This window comes from Schistocerca serialis, chromosome 2 (genome assembly GCF_023864345.2).
Source record: "Schistocerca serialis cubense isolate TAMUIC-IGC-003099 chromosome 2, iqSchSeri2.2, whole genome shotgun sequence".
Classification (NCBI taxonomy): domain Eukaryota; kingdom Metazoa; phylum Arthropoda; class Insecta; order Orthoptera; family Acrididae; genus Schistocerca; species Schistocerca serialis.
The window spans coordinates 641,374,609-641,390,382 of NC_064639.1; the positions used below are offsets into that span (position 1 = coordinate 641,374,609).

The 15,774-nt window shown below is 43.0% G+C and overlaps 1 protein-coding gene across 1 annotated transcript in view; it reads right to left on the reverse strand.

Moving 5' to 3' along the window:
- The window catches only part of LOC126455656 (uncharacterized), a 130,431-nt gene that overhangs the window by 37,859 nt on the left and 76,798 nt on the right, over window positions 1–15,774 (reverse strand). The window lies entirely within an intron of this gene.

A 15,774-nucleotide genomic window follows, 5' to 3' on the forward strand; every position in this document is an offset into this window, starting at 1 on the left:
TATTACGTGTTGTTTTGTATGAAAGTACAGCAACTTGTACAGGGAAGAAACTCAGTTAATGCCTAATTAGGCTGGCGACCGTTTTATTAACAAATTGGTAGCATCTGTTGTGCTGTTTCTTGTCCGTCATAACGTGTAGTTGCACTTCAGGCTTGCTTGACGTATCATTGTTGTTACTGAGTGGGTGAAAGCCTGATTTTGCCTCCATTCTGGTACACGCGGTCAACATATATACCAAAATCCTTTCTTATAAGGTGAAGCCCGTCAACTTACCATAGTACAGGCTTTAATAAGTATCGTACGCAGTAGCGTAGTGTTACAACCTCACTTTCACAGTTGGAGCAAATTTGATATTCTGTATGATAAAGATACCTATATGTTAACTACCATCTGCTCTCCATTCATTAAAAAGAACTGCTCAATAATTTTGCCCACGGAAGGGTTATCGGTATGATCGACTGCATGCCGTCTTGCTCTTCTCCTGTATTGCACGGGGTTATTTATATACTTAGCATCGTATGGGTGACTTTCATAAACAAGAACGAAGTAATGAAAACAGACAGAATGCTGCTGACGATACTGCCGGTGTAACAAAATAATTGTTTTAATCTGAAGATGGGCACAATTACTTGAAACTGGTCACAACAACGAAATAATAGAAAAGCTCTCAATCTTGCGAAAAATTAATTTGTTTATGGAAACCAAGGCCATAGAGTTATCTTAACTATACCTATTGAAAGAGGATGTTTAGAGATTCAAAAAACCTACTTCATTATTGCAGCATTTTACAGCGCAAGCGGTGTAAAATATTTTTCGTATATGGTGAAGCCAAGCGTGGAATATTGTGATCACATCTTTTTCGTCATTGTCACATTTGCTTGAAATGTCATTGACATTTAGTAAATAAAAGATAATTTACTCTGATTCTCCTATCATTTCTCTATGATAGCTTGTATAGTGTAGTTCATTACCACCATTTTGGCGTTACAGTTTCCAGACAGAGCTAACTGCTTGGGAGATTACTGACTTTTCTTAATGCACACATGGTATAACACTGCTGAACTAATGCCACTTTAAGATGATGTGCCTCCTTAATTATATACGAATACTGATTTGAGGGCAATGACCGAGTGCCTGAAATGGGGCCAGTATACCAAATATGCAAATTTATTAAACTTCAACAACAAAGTTATTCCTCCTCTTCCTCATCGTCATCATGAGCCATTTCACATTTACTGCTGTATACAGGGATCGATATTGGGTCCGATATTTTGTTGTTATATATATTAATATCCTGTTGTCATATATTCCGCTGGAATACGACTAGTTCCCATGTACTGGTTCAAATGGCTATAAGCACTATGGGACTTAGCTTCTGAGGTCATCAGTCTCCTAGAACTACTTAAACCTAACTAACCTAAGGACATCACACACTTCCATGCCCGAGGCAGGATTCGAACCTGCGACCGTAGCGGTCGCACAGTTCCATACTGTATTCCATTTACTGACGCTGCAAGTGTTATGGTCAAGGCTTCAACACTTGACAATCTAAATTTAAGTATTCTTGGAAATTATTAACTGGTCCCTTGCGAAAGGGCTGTCACTGAACGTCTGTACTCCACTGGCTACCTTACGGTGTATGATGGAGGGTACTTCGTTGCACCACTATCATTCCCCCTTTCCTTTTTCGTATGCGAATAGTGCGTGGGAAGAATGGTTCTCAATAAACCTCTTTATAAGCTGAATTTCTGAGCTTCCATCGTTGTGAAGGAAGGAAGGAAGTAAGATTAGATTTGAACGCCCCTTCGGCAATGCAGTCATTAGAGAGGGAGCACAAGTTCGGATTACGAAAGGACAGGGAATCTAACCGCCGTGCACTGTTCAAAAAATATCTCGGGATTTTCCTGGAACGACTCAGGAGAGTCATGAAGACCATAAATCTGAATGGCCAGGCGGACTTGAACCATGGTTCTCCTGATTTATCGCTGTGGTCATTTCGCGAGACGTTTCTCTTCCACCTTCTGCCGCTAAAGTTTGTTGAGCGTGTCTGTATCGCTCTTGGGCCGTCTAAACGATACAGTGAAGAAACACACCGCTCTCCTTTTGATAATCTCTCTCTCTCTTGTATTTACCCTATATGTGAGGGGCCCTCGACTGAAGATAGTGACGAATGGGTCGAATGAATAGTGTGCAAAAGACGTCTTTCGTGGATGAACTTCATTTTATTAGTTTTCTTCCAATGAATCCCAATCTGGTATCTAATTTCACTACAATTATTTCTGCCATTATTCCACTTTAGGTACTCCAGACGGTTACTGTTGTTTCCAACGATTAATCGCCTTTAGTGTAATCGAATAGTAGTTAATAGAAGGTATGCAAAGGGCATTCTAGATTTCAAGGGACGCGATTTAAAGTAACGCGATGTATAGGTACAGTTGCGTGATTTAAAGGGACAGTGGTTATCGGGGATGTGTACATTGACAGATAAATATGTTAAGGTCCTTGATAAGGACTTTTGGTGTCATGTTACGCACTTGTGCTTAATATGTTCAAGGTCACCCCCACTCTTCTAGACCCCTGTCTCCAGTGACTCACCAGCATATGAGCTAGGTCATCCAGGGGAACACTTATCTTACCCACACAGTTAAGGCAATTGTGTGAGTTACATTCATGGTCACACAGGTGAACCCCCACACTACCCATGCACCTTATGCATGCGGGCTACGTCCTCATGTAATGCGATACTAGTGACATGATATAAAACTAGTGGAAAACCCCTGGACCAATGTGAGCACATTAAAATGGTAGGTAACCCATCCCCATCCCTTCTGGACCAATAAGAGTCATGATCACTCTCCCACTTATCATCCTTTACAACTACTTAATTTGTGTAGGCCTCTTCATACGAGGACTATGCGCCATGGAGAGAGGTTAAGGTTTGTTATAAACAAATTATTATTAGTAATAATTCAGTAGTAAAAGGATTTGGAAATAATAAGATTGATGTGAGAAATTGACTAATGAGCCCGCATCTCGTGGTCGTGCGGTAGCGTTCTCGCTTCCCACGCCCGGGTTCCCGGGTTCGATTCCCGGCGGGGTCAGGGATTTTCTCTGCCTCGTGATGGCTGGGTGTTGTGTGCTGTCCTTAGGTTAGTTAGGTTTAAGTAGTTCTAAGTTCTAGGGGACTGATGACCATAGATGTTAAGTCCCGTAGTGCTCAGAGCCATTTGAACCAATTGACTAATGGTTTATTATTAACAGTTCCTTTTGTAACAGGATTTTGAGGCAAATATTTTTGTATCAACAGTTGTTTCTTTCACAGTTTTATTTAAAAATGCAGTGTATAATAAATATTTTTTTCTGGAGCCTTCTCTACATTGGTTTCTTTACAAAGCCAATTTTTACAATTTTTCTAATGACTTACGTATATTACTATAAAGCACTCCTTCTTCAGGCCACAAGTGGCCAATCGGGACCATCCGACCGCCGTGTCATCCTCAGCTGAGGATGCGGATAGGAGGGGCATGTGGTCAGCACACCACTCGCCCGGTCGTTATGATAGTTTTCTTTGACCGGAGCCGCTACTATTCAGACGAGTATGTATATTACTATGAGGTACATTTATTAACTAAAACTGGTAGAAAGAACAACAACTTAAATACTACATTTCTCTTTTTCGTTTCTACACACACTTGTTACTCTTTAATATATTATTTACATTTAAATATTTTTCTTTCAGATCATTCTCTACACAGTATACACAGTTTTGTACACATTTTAATGATTTCCTTTCTATACATGTGGAAAACGAGTATTGCCAGCGTCAGATAAAGAAAACACACACACACATCTTAATACAAAATTTATTGCGCACATAGTGTGTACACAACATACATTGCGCACATAGTGTGCAGTCTGGCGTGAACACTCACACACACGACTGTGACTAGTGGCTCATCCAGGTATTCTGCACACACATCCACTATTTATAAATAAATATAGAACCACACGCTCAGTCACCCTATGAATAGTGTGTGCACTGTGGAGTACTGATCCCACTCCCACAGGTGACCCGTTTGTTGTCATGAAGTTGGTTTGTGGGATTGAAGGGACCAGACTGCAAGGGCCATCGGTCCCTTGTCATGAAGTGACAGCCCTATTTTCAGCTGCAGGGCGGTACGTACCTCATGGCATCTAGAAACTAGATAGAAAGACTACTTGGGACACCATATGCAGAGCGCTGCCATACCCTCTAACAGCACCGCTTGTAATCTTCATGCGAGGTAGTCTTTGAGGCTACATGAAGCACACTCTTAGATTGTCTGTGGGTGGCACCTGCATTTAAGCAATATGGTCGTATTTTCGGCCTGAGCCCTACAAACTCCACAGTCTGCGAACCTTTCGCCCCATCTTTCATCATAACGATAACCTTCTTATTTTGTTCTGTTATTCCAAAACGGATATCGAAACGTGACGAATTGTGATTTTACCTAATTACTGCATATGGATAGCAACCTTTCACTCAGTAGATGAAACTGTCTGTAACAGTATAAGATAAAATGGGATCGGCAAAGTTTGGCTTCGGAATCGGCCCATGTGGAGTTTGGAGATGTCCAGAACACACATACCGATACAAACAAGCTTCGTGAACTGCAGCGAAACCTTGCCCATCTTCATAGACACGAATCCTTCATTGAAGACGGTGACACACTTGAAAGTTTGTCTGGCGATGCGATCTCTTGCGCCAAAATGCCCATCCTGGCGGTAAACTAAATGAATTTCATGGTATTCTCTAGTATTCCCTATTGTTTGTCCGAAAAAGTGAAGTGTTCATTTTTCAAACTCCCACTTCGCGAGAATGTTTACATCAATGTATCCCTTCAACTTGCAATGCTGCTGGAAGGAGTTGCCCGTAAGATTCTAACACGTTTCATTCCCAACCTGAGGCGCTGCTGGAGGTTTCTCAAGTGTAGGATATATCATTGCTTGCTTTACAGCGTTGTCAACGGCATTGGGACAGAATCCTTTTTTGCAAATAGGCACTCTGAACGCAGCGAGAAGTCAGTGTATGTGAGCGTGTGTGTGTGTGTGTGTGTGTGTGTGTGTGTGTGGGTGGGTGTGTGTGATGCATATGGATGGGATACGCCATTTTTACTTCCAGAACATATCTTCATGGCAACATCATGGATCTTTTCCTTTAATCTGACGATTTTTCCCTTGGACAGTCATCAGAACCCTCCAAACAGGAGACTTCATCGCACGGCATACCTGTAGAAGTTGTTTACTTCCAAGTAAAAAAAGTAACTTAAAACGTCAGATGACCTGTACTTCTCCTCGCTCGTTCATGGGTTATTCGTCTTGGCGTTCCTGCGCACGCAGTGGCTAAGTTTCTCACGGAACCCGCGTTCGAAGAAGAGTAGCATGTCAACATCTATCAACAGTTCACTGTCGACACATGTTCTTCTCAGCATTGCGTCCCATGCTTATTAACACTGCGTCCCACAAAAGTCCTGGACGAGAGCAATAGAAGGCAGTATCCAGAGAGTAAGAGCCCAGGCATAAACTCCAGAATTTCTGGAAAATATCTGCAAACAGGTGTACATCAGTTGTCACGGATAGTCTACCATATTCTACTAAATCAGTGTTTCCAATCTCCTGCCAAACATATATCATGTGCTCATACTCCGCAACCGTTATAGCAGTTGCCGTTAGTTTAGTGGTGAATGTGGATGTGTTGGACAAAGTAGTTTCGTGGATTCTCTCCATTGAGACCAGTCTGAATGTCGCCTTGGCCCAGCAAGCAGGAGTGATCTCTGCTGATCCATTGTGGATAAAGGGACAGCGCCTGGTCAGATATTTGGCAAAGAAAAATCACCCAACAGCCGTATGTTTTCCGAAGTCGTTATTTTATTTACTAGTCTTCGAAGTACATACTGCACAAAAAATTTATGGTATCCAGATGTTGATGGCTCCGTTCATGCATGTATCGGTGTATCTGGTTCTCTGTGCACAGAGTGCATAGGAGCCTGAAGAAAGCGTTAATCAGATGGCGAAACTGCTGTTGTAAATAATAACTTCTGAAAACATACAGCTGTTTGATGATTTTTCTTTGGTAAACGAGGAGTGATGGTCTGGGGTCCCATTTCATTTCATATCAAGACGCTTTGGGTGTCACCCATGACGCCCTTATAGCACAGCGGCACGTCGGCGTTCTTGTATGCCCAGTTTTGCTGCTGTTCATGGCAAGCCATCCTGGCCTCACATTTCAGCGGGATAAGGCCCGCTCGCACACGGCGAGAGTTTCTGCTGCTTGTCTTCACGCTTGCTAAGCCCTACCTTGGCCAACAAGGTAGCCTGTTTTCTCCCCAACTGAGAACGTTTGGAGCATTATGGGTTGGGGTTTTGACGATCTAACACGGCAATTGGACAGAAATTGTAACGATGTCCTTCAGAAGTATATCCGACAACTTTATCAATCAAACTGAGTAACCGTTTGTATAAGGGCCGGATATGGCCCAAGGCATTATTGACTTGCTGAATTTGTGAAACTCTTTATCTTGAATAAACATCCAATTTTTCATTCTAATGATTTGTTTGTTTCTATATGTACATTACATCTACTGATATCCGTCCCGTTCGGATAATTCGTTCATGGTGCGATGCTTTTTTCCTAAGAGTGTAGAACTGCCTGTTTTGGAGGAGCTCGATTGCTGTTCCATATCGCTTCCCTTAGGTCTGCCTCTGCTGATTCGTCAGAGCCGCCCAGTGTTCCTATCTGCCAGCCTGCAAGCTCCTGCCACCGTCCTAAGATTGTAAGGTCTAAGATTTTACCGTCATGCATTACTATTTATTTAAATAAATAAATACACTCTTGCTAATACTGGTCGATGTTCAAGTGATTTTCCTCCAGTAGTATGAGTATCGGTGTGTCGAGTAACACGATCCACAGCCGGCCGCGGTGGTCTAGCGGTTCTGGCGCTGCAGTCCGGAACCGCGGGACTGCTACGGTCGCAGGTTCGAATCCTGCCTCGGGCATGGGTGTGTGTGATGTCCTTAGGTTAGTTAGGTTTAAGTAGTTCTAAGTTCTAGGGGACTTATGACCTAAGATGTTGAGTCCCATAGTGCTCAGAGCCATTTGAACCATTTTTTTAACACGATCCACATTAAAAAGATCACATCCACCCTACCCCTGGCCATGGGGTATCCGTTTCGCAGCACACTCATACAAAATACTATAATTTCATCCTCACTTAAAGGGCATGACTGTAAATGCTGTCCTGTAGGGTCCCTACTCAGTGGTTTTTGCTACCGGTATGGATAATCGACTAAACCATGTTTGACAGGTGGGGTCTGAGATAAAGCATTATCCGTCGATGTTGAATTTAAACCATTTAACGAGGAAATCGATTACGCAAACTCGTGCTGTCGGTGTACTCGTATAAAATATCACAGAACGATTTATAATCACTCCGCGCAGAGTGCTATTGGTAAAAAACTTTCGGGTTTATACCATATTTTTTAAACACGCTCCAGAAGCTAGTAACATCGTGGAACAGGCATGTGCGTGACTCTCCAGATAGTGCACGAATGGCCGTGGACATGTTCTTCGCGAAAGTGACTGCCTGCTGCTGCTTGCCACCAAGCAGCTGCAGGATATTGTCTCGCTGGCAGTGTAAAAAATTGTTCTCACTACGTTCAGTTACTATTATTATTGTGGAAGAAGTGCATACCGTGATAGCTGCTATTGTTGAGTCGGCGTAAGTTGAACCCTGGCAGCCGCGGTGGGCTGGGCGCGTCAGGTTCACACGCCTGCCTCAACCAATCATGTAACGTGATTTTGTAAACGTCTCTATGCCAATACCTCAGTGTTGTCACAGTTCTATAGACGGCTATTGTTTTCACCTGCAGACGTTTGCGCACCACGGCTGAAAGCTGGCAGTAACGCTGCTAGTTGTTCGTGATCTACTTACACCGACTCGACTGTAGACTCTGAGCGACGTCTGATGCTTACATCGGTGGCTTGTACGCTACCATAAAACTGAAAAAGGCACCTTATTAAAATATTTATGATATTCTTTGAACAGAGCCGACAGCACCGTCAGATACGTGGGTAGTAGTCCTAAAATACTGGTCGTGGCATGCAGCAAGACTCAAAGCGTCGGAAAATTATTCTTCTCTCTCAGCAATGGATGCATCGTACACATGTTGGACCAGCGCGCACTTGCGCTGAAATATAACCCTACATTGTTTTAAGAACGCCAGCGGAATCGACATGAGATGGCGTTGTCTATGCACAGCCGCTAGCTAGTGTTGTCCTGCCTAAAACCAAGTGACGAGAGATAATAATACTCCTTTCCTATTGGTTGAAATAAGCGAAGGGATATAGTTTCCGACTATAAATAAGAGTTATTTCAGTGCGAGAAGTCTTTCCATTCTCATAACTGCTAGGAGCAATTGAAATATGTCACTAGAAAATCAAATTATAGTGTGCAAGGAAAATTTTAAGAAAAATGTTTTGTAAAATTTATTTAAGTTCTTTGCATATCGATGGTGACAGTGAAGTATCCGCACGAAGCTCTTTGTTGGCGGGAGATCCCGCGCATTGATACATAGGGAGCGTGGAGAGAAACGCGGAGCATTGTCGATAGAACACTCTTGAGTCAACCTCTGTGCAGTGAAGTTGCGTGTAGAGACAGAGCGGTGTGCCTGTTCGCCACCAGCTTATATATTACTTGAAGAATACTATAATTGTATAATGGATAATTATTTATGAATTATTAAAAATCGACGTCATGAAGACATCAAAGGTATTTAAGCACTAACTGCATATTGTAAGTTAGTTGTTATATTTTTTTATCTGTTTTATGTAAACAATCCCCAAACTAAAGTTTTATAAGCTGAATGGTTATAAAGAGTTAAAAATTTATTATATTCAACCATTTTCAGAATAGATCAGTTTATCTCCGTCAATATCGTATTATTTTTCATTGAACCCAGTAACCACAAGATTTGACTTTTGTTGAGTTTTCTCAATTTTTTTATTTAATAATGACATTGAATTTTGCACCAGTAACTTCAATCAAAAAGCAAATGAATAATAAGTACAGTTTTAGTTCACATGTTTGCAAATGCCAACCCAAATAATTATCAACAATAGATCAGAGTGAGTATATTCAGACACGCAGTCAGATAAGGTCATCCAGAGGCGACCCAGTAAAATAAAAGGTAAGGAAAATATATACGTATGTTTTCAGGTTCACTGCATAGATAACCATTACTAAGGGCCACGGCGTAAGCATATGTGTTCACGTCGAAATAATCTCCTTTTGATTAGTCACATTAATACTGCTACCAATAAAGGCACAAGGTGTACAACATTGTGTACGCTGAAGACTATCAGATCAGACACGTTGTCCAAAGCAAGTCCAGTCAGGAAAGCTGGTAGGCACCAAAAGTTCGATTTTCTTTCTTTCATTAGACGGAAAGTAAGTTAAATTTCATCGCGGTGTAGCTTGCTGTCCAGGTTTCGAGAGGGTGCTTTTCTGGATGAGGTATCGAATATATTGCTTCCCCCTACTTATACCTCCCGAGGAGATCGCGAACGTAAAATTAGAGAGATTCGAGTGCGCACGGAGGCTGTCCGGCAATCGTTCTTCCCGCGAAGCATACGCTACTGGAACAGAAAAGGGAGATAATGACAGTGCAAGTAAAGTGCCCTCCGCCACACACCGTTGGGCGGCTTGCGGAGTATAAATGTAGATGTATTATAGACGGGAAGGTTTCACAGTATCAACAGGGCTGATAGAACCAATAGAGGTGTAACGCCATAATAGAAATGATGGTTCATCAGACGCTAACAAGCGACGCAAATTTGACTCCAGTAATGGTACGGGAATGTATTTCAGATTTTTTTCATGTTATTGTGTGCCTGTAATCTGATGATTAATTTCTTCTTCTTCTTCTGTTGGAAATGAGAGGGACGTGTGTGGGCTCAGGGTTGCGCCTGTGTCACGACCCTACACGATGATAATGCGTTCGTCACGCCATTCCAGTTCGTCGAAGATGTATTTGCCGCTCATGTAAACACCACCATGGCCCGGTCTGTCATCATCACCGTGGAATGGGTTGATGACACCAGCTTGTTTGCCAGTGCACTCACACTCTCCGCGACCTGGACCATCTCACAATCATCATGGATAATTTCAAGGTGCATTCGATGATAGTATAGCGACGGATCGGCATGATGTGATATTAGAAGACACCATGGCAAATAACAATGTGACGAGGGCCTCGTGAACTTTCCTGAACGCCACTTATTTGGACGTATGTAGAACTCCTATAGACCTCTGCATATATGTTTTTTATGGATGAAACTTATCAACTTTTATACTGTCTTTGCAGATGAGATGGAGGCTGTATGTGGACATGGACTTGCACTTGCAACTACTCCACCACTTGACCGAATTTTGATGCATTCATCGCACCAGTCCACATCATTGGCGAAGTATTCATCTCATCCAAAAACACCATCATCGACAGCAAGGTATGGCCTGATGACACCAGCTCGTTTCCCGACGCAGCCACAGTCAGGACCGCCATCCAATCGTCTTGGACTTTCACAGCATCAAACATCGCTTCGATATCAACCTGGCTTAGCAGCAGCAGTACCCCTGTCTGCTCTGTTGCGGATCACCAAGTAAGTCCTGCAGCCGCACTGGACTATTTTGTGGTTGCTGACGCTTTTGCGCTTATGGGACAGGGTCTCACGAGCCAATATTGATGTGGGTTACGGAAATTCTGCTACTTTTCTCGATGTCTGCAAAGTCGTTTTGGCAAGGGTGCTCCCCAAAATCGGCAGCGACCCGCGTTATACCGCCATTAAGTGTAACGCTATACAGTCAGCTCACGCAGTACCAGAAAGAGAGCAGTGATGCTGGTGAGGAAAAGCGCATCATCCAAATACGGGGGAGAACTGGTGTGACACTGAGGGGGTGATTCAATTGCAGAGTGGATCAGAACTTATGTTTTGACCGTCATACTCCGCCATTTTTCCGAAATGCGGGAGAGACGGTCGGGTAAGGCACTCAGATATGTACTCCACCTGATACTGTATGGGTCGCCCACTCCGAGGCTGGAAACCCCTATCGTTCGTCGGGATGAAGGCCGAGGAACCTATGTGGAGTCGCCAGATGCAATAAAACAGGATTAATTATTACTTCGTATATTTATCTGAATACGTCTTGTCACCGTAACTACAGCGGCATCTGGTGGCTTAGTAAGCTGACGAGGAATCTGCTGAACTCAGTAGCTGCCCTATCTTGCTGCATCAACCCTGTGCTCAGGCAGTGACTTCTCATAAGCAGGTTACCGCCCAGTATGTGGAAGGCATGCCCCGTCGGAAGCTCTGCTCGGCGATGGCGATGACCTTGGCATGAGTGTTGTGGCTCACACGTGGTTCTGGGAGTACTCTGTCCCTCCCAGGCCACTGGCTGTGTTGCCCCATCAGACCCCTCATGGGTGTTGTGTCCTTCTCACATAATGTTAGGAGAGGAACAGAGGCAGCCGGCCGATGCGGCCGAGCTGTTCTAGGGGCTTCAGTCTGGAACCGCGCGACTGCTACGGTCGCAGGTTCGAATCCTGCCTCGGGCGTGGATGTGTGTGATGTTCTTATGTTAGTTAGGTTTAAGTAGTTCTAAGTTATAGGGGCCTGATGACCTCAGATGTTAAGTCCCATAGTGCTCAGAGCCATTTTGAAATCAGAGGCACGCTGGACTGCACTCATCTAACCCTTTTCCACTGAGCTCACATGCACTCGCACAGAGAAGTGCTGATACTGCACTCCTGGTGACCGACTAACCGCGTCGAAATGTTTACACCTAGTGTCTGGCTCGTGTTGATATTTCTCTGTGCTTGAGCAATGCCGTTCTGTTCGAATTTAGAAAATTTCAATCCCTGTTTTCCTTATTCTCTTGATGTGTAAGGCTCCCCTCCACTTTAATAAAATTCACCCCGATTGCTTTCATTCTTAGCCAACTAATGAACTGCCTTACACATCTACATTTGCTATGAAACTTGGTTCCATTAACCACAAAAAATTTTATCGTAGCTTATATTATTTTTCTAGCTTCTTCATACATTGCGGCCTCTAAAATCTCTTATTTACTACTATGAGTTTTCTCCATGAGAATTTCTTCAACAGTTGCTTCTTATGCATGAGTGATTTTTCTTCTTAGAGCAAAATTAAACTGCACAAATAAATACTGGTATCACAATAATGTTAGTGGTTGATACATTGATCGTAATGATATTCTGACTAGATTTATTTTAAAATTTCTGTACGTGCCATAACATTTCATCTACTAAAATTTGTTTTCTCTCTGAAATTATTAATATTCATCTATTGCCTGTAGTAAAGTCGGATCTAAGGTACTGTTCTGGAAGGTTAGATTTTGTATGGGTAACACACTTAAATGTTTCTCCAGCAAATTCAACATTGGTTGGGTTCCTGTAATAATCATTGTACCTGTAATTGTAGCAGGAATGTGAAACTGGGTTCTGGCTATGTCACACTTGGTCTATTCACTAATAACCCACTCTGTCTTAACTCTAGTTTTGTCGTAACTGTAAATGATTTATTGTTGCAGCAATTTACTGTTACTGTTTATGGTGAGAAGATGGAATAGATCAAATGACTGGCACCCCCCTGAAAATATGCTTCTTTCATTGTCACTACCCTCTCGAACTTGGGTGCTTCCATATTTTCTAAAAATAACTGAGTTTCACACAATCGCTTGTTGGTACACACTACCTGAGCTGGTCATATGGTGACTAACTTCCTGACACTGTTGCTAAGATCTCTTACTGACATAGCGTGTATGCCTTTGTTCTGAAACAAGTAACACTTACTGATAATCTTCCATTTGACTGGTTATAGATGAATCGTAAAATAATGGTAAAGAGTGTTTAACCCAATATCTGGAAACTGTTTGTTAATGCATACCCTAACCTGCTCCGAATAAACCTTAATTGTAGAACATGAAAGAAAACTGTTATGTTACTTTTTACTGTAGGTACAACATGTCATAACCCTGTCGAAAATTCTTGTTCTGCTGATGTAGTCCTAATAGAAACTGCTGTGTGTTAACAATGTAGCACACAGCTGTTACGAGAATAAGATTCCATTTTCAAATGGCTGGATCTTAATTACATCCATTTCACGTGCGTGCAACAACACTATGCCCATGGTAATACAGTTTGCCATCACCTTCGACACTGTATAGAAAAAAGGAATTATCATGAATCCTCTCCCTCATCAGGGTGAAGGAGTATCTCACTGAAAATTGCGCATACTAATGTAAAAAAATAAAATAACATTAACCTAGGTAACACAACTTAACACTAAACCCAATACATTGTTACTCTATCATTGATCCCTAGACTTAAGTGCATTTGGTACATTCTGTGCTATTCTGTTCCATGTGGTAACTCTCTCTATTGAAGTAAAAGAGTCTGTGCTTGCGGCAAAGCATCAATTGAATCCTTAAAATATTTTAACCAACTAACATGTGCTATCGAAATTTTCGTCGGAAACTGCAACTTGGCACTGACTGGTGGTGTCATCTCCACTACCTTATATGGTCCTTGACACTTTGTCGACAATTTCTTAGTTCTAGCCTTTGGGGTGTAACGACTGGCCAGTAAGACCCTCTGTTCTACTCTGTGCTAAGGTAGCTAACTCATACCAAGCCAATGGCGCGAGCGTGTTCTGGGAGTACTCTGTCCCTCTGAGGTCCCTGATCATGTGGTCACATCAGATGGACCTCAATTTCGGATGCTATGAGGTGATGTTGAATGCTGATCCTGGCCCGCCAGTTCGGTAGGCCGTCTGACTTAAGCGACGCCCTTGCTGGAATGGTGTTGGTAGCCCCTGGACTACTCTTTCAGTGGTGGCTGGTACTGGAGGCTGGCTATGGATCAGTGGTTATCTTATAAGGCAGCAGGAGTATAACCGGTACTGGAACAATCTCATGGACAAGATGTTACAATAGAACATTCATAGAATCGAGTGTGAAAGACATGAACAGCATTGATCCTACTGATCAACTGACTCTCGCGTAGCGAGGTAGAGTTTTTATGGTGTCGAGGAGAGGCTCTGCTTTTTGACGTCATTATAATAATAATGGCGTGTGACTAGGGCCTCACGTCGGGTAGACCGTCCGCCTGGTGCAAGTCTTTCGATTTGACGCCACTTCGGCGACTTGCGCGTCGATGGGGATGAAATGATGATGATTAGGACAACACAACACCCAGTCTGTGGGCCGGCCGAGGTGGTCGAGCGGTTCTAGGCGCTACTGTCTGGAACCGAGCGACCGCTACGGTCGCAGGTTCGAATCCTGCCTCGGGCATGGATGTGTGTGATGTCTTAGGTTGGTTAGGTTTAAGTAGTTCTAAGTTCTAGGGGACTGATGACCTCAGAAGTTAAGTCCCATAGTGCTCAGAGCCATTTGACTGTGTAGAAGAGCCAGATAACCACGAGCACACTGTGAAGAACAAGAAAGAAGTCATAAAGTAGTCTTCTGTTTTCAAAATTAGCTGGTAAGCGTCCCAAACATGTAGATTTATTGCTATTCTCTGAGGGTGAGAACATACATAATGTGTGGATCAAAAGCATGTCCCACTTAATTTCGTCCCAAATGTCCAAACATGGTTTTGCTGGACATTTTTGCAGTAGATATGCCAAATCTTTCACCATGAGTGTCCACCATGAGAGGCAGCTCATTAATTGCTCGAGTCAGGAACTGGTATGTGTGTAAATATGCCTGCCAAGGATAATCTTAGAGTTTAAGAACACACATCTCCAGAAGCAATGTCCCTTCGACTTATACTCCGTGATTTCGAGAGCCTCCTAGTTCCTGTGACACGTTGTGAAGAGAATCCCAATGCCTGCCTTACAACCTTCATAGAATGACATCTACCGTATGTGGGAGTGTATCAACTTGTATACTCAACCCATCCCAGTTACAACAAATTCGAATCATCAGTTGGGGATAATACTGCAGTATGGTTGCTCTCTGAGCTTGAAAAACTTGCGGGGGAAATTGATGAGATTCATTGCAAAACACTCCAATGTCAGACTCGAAGGAGAATGATGCATCTTATAAGCAGGCAATTGATTATCATATTTGTGGGCTGTCGTTGGATATAAAAGCAGAAACTCCACGTAGAGACCACTGTCATGTAATGTAGAAGTTGTGTGATACCGCTCTCAAGGCATGGAACTTATTAAAGTACCAAACTTTCAGAATTTGAGTGGGTATGAGACTACTTCCTTGTTGAACCCTTAAGAGATTTCGGCTTGAAATATGACAAGGTCAGTGTCTTTCGTGTCACCGCTAAAAGCATTTTTTTTTCCAAGAAATTTGCGCCTAAAATATCATTAGGCCTCCTGGATTCGCTACCAGCCATACACATGTCTCTTCAGAATCTTGCTGAGACAACATGTTTGGAGGATATGGTCACAGGAGCTATATATCCCAATGATGCAAAGTTTCAGCCTATGAGGAAGTAGATGTCTTTCATTACGAATACCTGGATTCGATTGAGAGACTCCACAAAGTCCGCCTGCTTAGCTGGGTGGTAACGTGCTCGCCTCCCACGCAAGCGGGCCTGGGTTCGATTCCAGGCCGGGTTGGAGATTTTCTCCGCTCAGGGACTGGGTGTTGTGTTGTTCTCGTCATCATTTCATCCTCGTCACCAGCGCGCAAGTCGCTCAAT